Source organism: Palaemon carinicauda, chromosome 12, assembly GCF_036898095.1.
Source record: "Palaemon carinicauda isolate YSFRI2023 chromosome 12, ASM3689809v2, whole genome shotgun sequence".
Classification (NCBI taxonomy): domain Eukaryota; kingdom Metazoa; phylum Arthropoda; class Malacostraca; order Decapoda; family Palaemonidae; genus Palaemon; species Palaemon carinicauda.
Genome location: NC_090736.1, coordinates 70,018,373 through 70,023,372, shown reverse-complemented (window position 1 = coordinate 70,023,372; position 5,000 = coordinate 70,018,373). Strand labels below are relative to the sequence as shown.

Sequence of the window (5,000 nt, the reverse complement as noted above, 5' to 3'; positions counted from 1 at the left end):
CATTATTCTTTCCTTAGCTCTTTGAGTTGTAACTAGCTTATGTTCTAATGCTTTGGTAAGGCTCCAAAGTTGATCCCGGCAGGACCCTCTGATCAAATATTTTTCTTTTTAGACAAATTGGCATTTTAATTTTCATAATCTCTTTTTGTTAACCAAAATCTCCCTATTCCATGCGTATCCAACTTTTGATTTCGGTCTCATATCCTGGGGAAACACTGTCTGCCCTAAGTATATATGTTCATTAACAATTTCCAGAGGTTCGTCCTTAACCGTTATTTAATATTTCTCTGCATTTTCATTAAATATCACCTTAATTTTGCTCATATTCAATTTTAATTTGTGCTTTCTCTATTCAAATCTTCTATCTTCTTTTGCAATTCCTTCCATGATTCACTAAATAGAACTAAGTCATCTGCAAATCTTAAGTTGTTAAGGTATTACACATTAATGTTAATTCTTACATTTTCCAAATATAGATTCTTAAAATTTTAAGTGAGAGAGAGGGTCTAATTGTCTAACTATTTCTCTCCATTAGAATTTTCTCACTAAATTTGTGTAATTTTAGGATTGCTGTACTGCCCGTATCTTCAAATGTTCTAACCAAAGTATTATCTATTCCTTGTCTTTTAAGGGCTTTCATTACTGCTAAAGTTTTGACAGAATGAAAGCTTTTTCATAGTCTTTAAATGCCATACATGGTGGTTTTTCATTTTTTCATTAACTGGTTAATTACATGGATCTGATCAGTTGTTGGATATCCGCCTCTAAAACCTGCCTGCTCTCTTGACTGATTAAATTTTAGCTTTCTTGCCATTTTGCCTATTATATAAATATTTCATATACTACTAAGAATAAACCTATTAGGCTATAATTTTCACGTTTTTTGTGTCTTTTTTTTTTGTGAAATGAAAACTGATAATTTTTTTTTCCAAGCTGAGGGTTCAGAGCAGTTTTGCAAACATTTCTTGTAAAGTTCAGTGAAATTTATTATTATGAAATATCCTCCATCTGTAATCAAATCATTTGTTAGGCCATTTTCTTCTGCTTTGTCTCTTTACATGCCTTCCTGATGCTTTCTTTACGTGTACTGTTACTTTCGGTACCGGCCCAGGAGTTCAATTATTTCTATTGGCAAAGTTATTTCTTATATCATTATTGTGTAGTGATATAAATAATCTGCATTTCTTATCACTCCATCTCTTTGTTGATATATCCATTTTCATCCGTTAAAAGAAATATCTATTAGCATCTTGTTCCAAGTCTACTTTTCATTTACTTGATGCTTCTTCATTTCTTTAGTGTTTCTTAAATTTTGCACTGATTGCGTTAATAAATTTTTTTGTGTTTTTAGTTTATTGTTTGGATAGTTCTGCTAATTCTATTTTATCTCTCTTGGATTTTACCCTCATTTCCAATTTTTTCTTTATCAGAATTTTGGTGTTTCATTATTTCTATAGGTGAAGTTATTTCTTATATCACTATTGTATACCATTGTATAACAATCCTCTGCAATTTTTATCCCTCTTAAGATAAGTTTTGACAACAAGAAGCATTTTGATATAGCAACTGAGTTATCTTACTACACGGTTTGACTAAATAATTTTAAAGAAATTTCTATTGAATGTTTTCTTTTCTTATACTGTTTCATTATTTATATAGGAAAAGTTGTACAGAAATCCTCTGTAATTTTTATCACGCCATCTCTTTTGTTAATGTATACTTTTTTTACGCGTTAAACGATGCTTTTTCCTTTCTTTTGTGTTTCCTCAATGATGTCTTATGTTTCTAGTTTGTTTATTGTTTTAGATAGTTCTGCTAATCCTATTTCATCTCTCTTGGATTTTACCCTTATTTCCATTTTTTTCTTTATTAGGTTTATTGGTCTTTTCTTATAGTTTTCCTTGATCTTGTTTTGGAACATTTCCACCAATCTCTTGTGATGATTCCAATACAAATTTTGTTAAATTTCTGTTAATATCCTCTTTATTTGCTTTTATATCATCTCGTAGCTAGGAGTACTTATTTTGTATTGCTAAACTGAACTCTTCATACTTCTCTCTTATTACAGAAGTGTTTATTTTCTTTCTTATAATTAGTTTTTCCTTTCTTTCCTTAGATCTAGACAAATTTTACTTTTCACAGTTCTATGGTCGCTTGACTTTAATTTGTTTAACACTGTTACATCTTTAACTAAATTAACTTCATCACTGACAATGAAATCTCTTCCTTTTTTTCTTTTCTAGATTTTGGCTTCTCCATCTCCATTTTCTATGCTCATTTTCATATAAAAAAGAAATTTGGTTACTTCTATTATTAAGGAAATAATGGATGAACAAAATTGCAAGTCAGATGTGTAGTCTATTAAGTCCGATGATGATGTTCATGAATCTCCTATTCTTGAAATATTGAAAAAAACTTTGGGTTGTACCTTGATAATTTGATTAAAAGAGAATCAACAGCTACACAGTTAAAGTTGTCTTCCCTAAGGTCTTCTCTTTTGATTGTATTTCAGTTCCAATTTCTACCTGAATTGAAAGCAGTGGTTTAAGTGGTTTTGGAAAAGGCTATTTATAGGTCTTATAACATCTGGTTCCCTTTTGCCATTACCTATCTCTTAAGGCCTAAAAGGTCCAGTGTGTATTGTACGGTTCATTTTTTTTTCACTTTTGAAAGTAGATTCAGAAATTGAGTCTTGCTTAGATTTATCGATGGAGCCTACAAAAAAAATCCTCTTATACATCATCATCACCATCTCCTTCTTTGCCCATTGACACAAAGAGAAGCCTTAGCTTGTTCGTAAATGTGTCGTAAGAAGTAGTAGCTAAATCATATGTGTGTCGTGAGAAGATGTAGCACATTTGTATGTGTCGTGATAAGTCATAGCTCATTTGTACATATGTCGTGTGACAATTAGTAGCTCATTTGTATGTTTGTCTTGAGAAGTCATAGGTCATACGTACATGTGTCGTGAGGAGACATAGCTCTATAATACGTGTGTCTTGAAGAGACGTAGCTCATTTGTTCTTGTGTTTTGAGGATACGTAGCTCGTTCGTACATGTGTTGTGAAAAGTAGAAGCTAATTTGTACGTGTCACAAGAAGTGGTCGCTCGTTCGTTCAGGTGTCTTAAGAAGACGTAGCTCGTTTGTTCTTGTGTTGTGAGAAGACGTAGCTTGTTCGTACATGTGTCGTGAGAAGACATAGCTTGTTTGTTTGTGTGTCGTGAGAAGATATAGCTCGTTCGTACATGTATCAAGAGAAGTAATAGCAAGTATGTATGTGTGTCTTAAGAAGACACAGCTCATTTGTAGATGTGTCTAAAGGTGTAGTTTGTTTGTGCATGTGTCTTGAGAAGTCATATTTCGTTTGTAATGTGTGTTTTGTTTGAAGTCGCCGCTCGTTCATGCTGTTGTGAGAAGTTGTTGCTCGTTCCTTCGTGTGTCCTGAGCAGATGCAGTTCGTCCGTGCATGTGTCGTGAGAATATGTAGCTCGTTTGTACTTGTGTAATGAAAACACGTAGCTCATCCATACATGTGTCATGAGAATTAGTAGCTCATAGGTAGGTATGTCGTGAGAAGTCGTAGCTCGTTAGTACGTGCCATGAGCATAGTTCATTAGTATGTTTGGTGAGAGAATTCATATCGTTCATACGAGCATTGTTAGAAGTCGTATCTCGTTCGCATGTGGGTCATGAGATGTTGTAGCTTGTTCATACGTGCGTTGAGAGAAGTCGTAGCTCATTCACACATGTCGTGAGAAGTAGTAGCTCATTCTTATGTATGGTCGGAAGACATAACATGTTCATACAGTACGTGTGTCAGGAGAAATCATAGCTCCTTTGCATATTTGTCATGTGAAGTAGTAGCTTGTTGGCAAGTGTGTCATGAGAAGCCATAGCTCATTCGCATATTTTTCGCAAGTAGTAGCTTGTTTGCACATGTGTCTGGAAAAGTAGTAGCTCATCCGTATGTGTGTTGCGAGACAATGGATCTCGTTTGTACGTGTGTCATGAAAAGTTATAGCTTGCTCGCATATGCATCATGCGAAGTAGTAGCTCGTTCGTACATGCGTCGTGAGAAGTCATAGCTCCTTTGTATATGTGTTGTGAGAAGCTGTAACTCGTTCATATGTGTCGTGATAAGTCATAGCTCGTTCATATGTGTCGTGATAAGTCATAGCTCATTCATGTGTGCCATGAGAAGGAGTAGCTCATTTGTACATGTGTTGTGAGAAACCATAGCTCATTTGTATATGTGTCGTGAGAAGTTATAGCTCGTTTAAACGTTTGTTATGAGGAGCTGTAGTCATTCATATGTGTGCTGTGAAAAGTTGTAACTCGTTCGTACATGTGTTGTAAAAAAAACGTAACTCATTCGTATATGTGTTGTAAGAAGTTGTAGCTCGTTTATACATGTGTTATGAGAAGCCATAGTCATTCGTATATGTGCTGTAAGAAGTTGCAGTTCATTTGTACATATTGTGAGAAACCGTAGCTCATTCGTATATGTGTCATGAGAAGTTGTAGCTCGTTTATACATGTGTTAGGAGAAGCTGTAGTCATTCGTATATGTGCTGTGAGAAGTTGTAGCTAATTTGTCCATGTGTTATGAGAAACTGTAGCTCATTCGTATGTGTCGTGAGAAGTTGTAGCTTGTTTATACATGTGTTATGAGAATCTATAGTCATTCGTATGTGTGCTGTGAGAAGTTATAGCTCATATGTACATGTGTTGTGAGAAACCATAGCGCATTCGTTTATGTGTCATGAGAAGTTGTAGCTTGTTTATACATATTTTATGAGAAGCTGTAGTCATTTGTATATGTGCTGTGAGAAGTTGTAGTTAATTTGTAAATGTTATGAGAAACCGCAGCTCATTCGTATATGTGTCGTGAAAAGTTGTAGCTCGTTTTTACATGTGTTATGAGCATCTGTAGTCATTCGTATGTGTGCTATGAGAAGTTGTCGCTCGTTTGTACATGTGTTGTGAAAAACCGTAGCTC

At 34.5% G+C, this 5,000-nt stretch overlaps 1 pseudogene; it reads left to right on the top strand.

Moving 5' to 3' along the window:
* The first annotated feature begins 3,565 nt into the window (after positions 1–3,565).
* The window catches only part of LOC137650884 (neuronal acetylcholine receptor subunit alpha-9-like), a 24,476-nt pseudogene continuing 23,041 nt past the window's right edge, over positions 3,566–5,000 (top strand).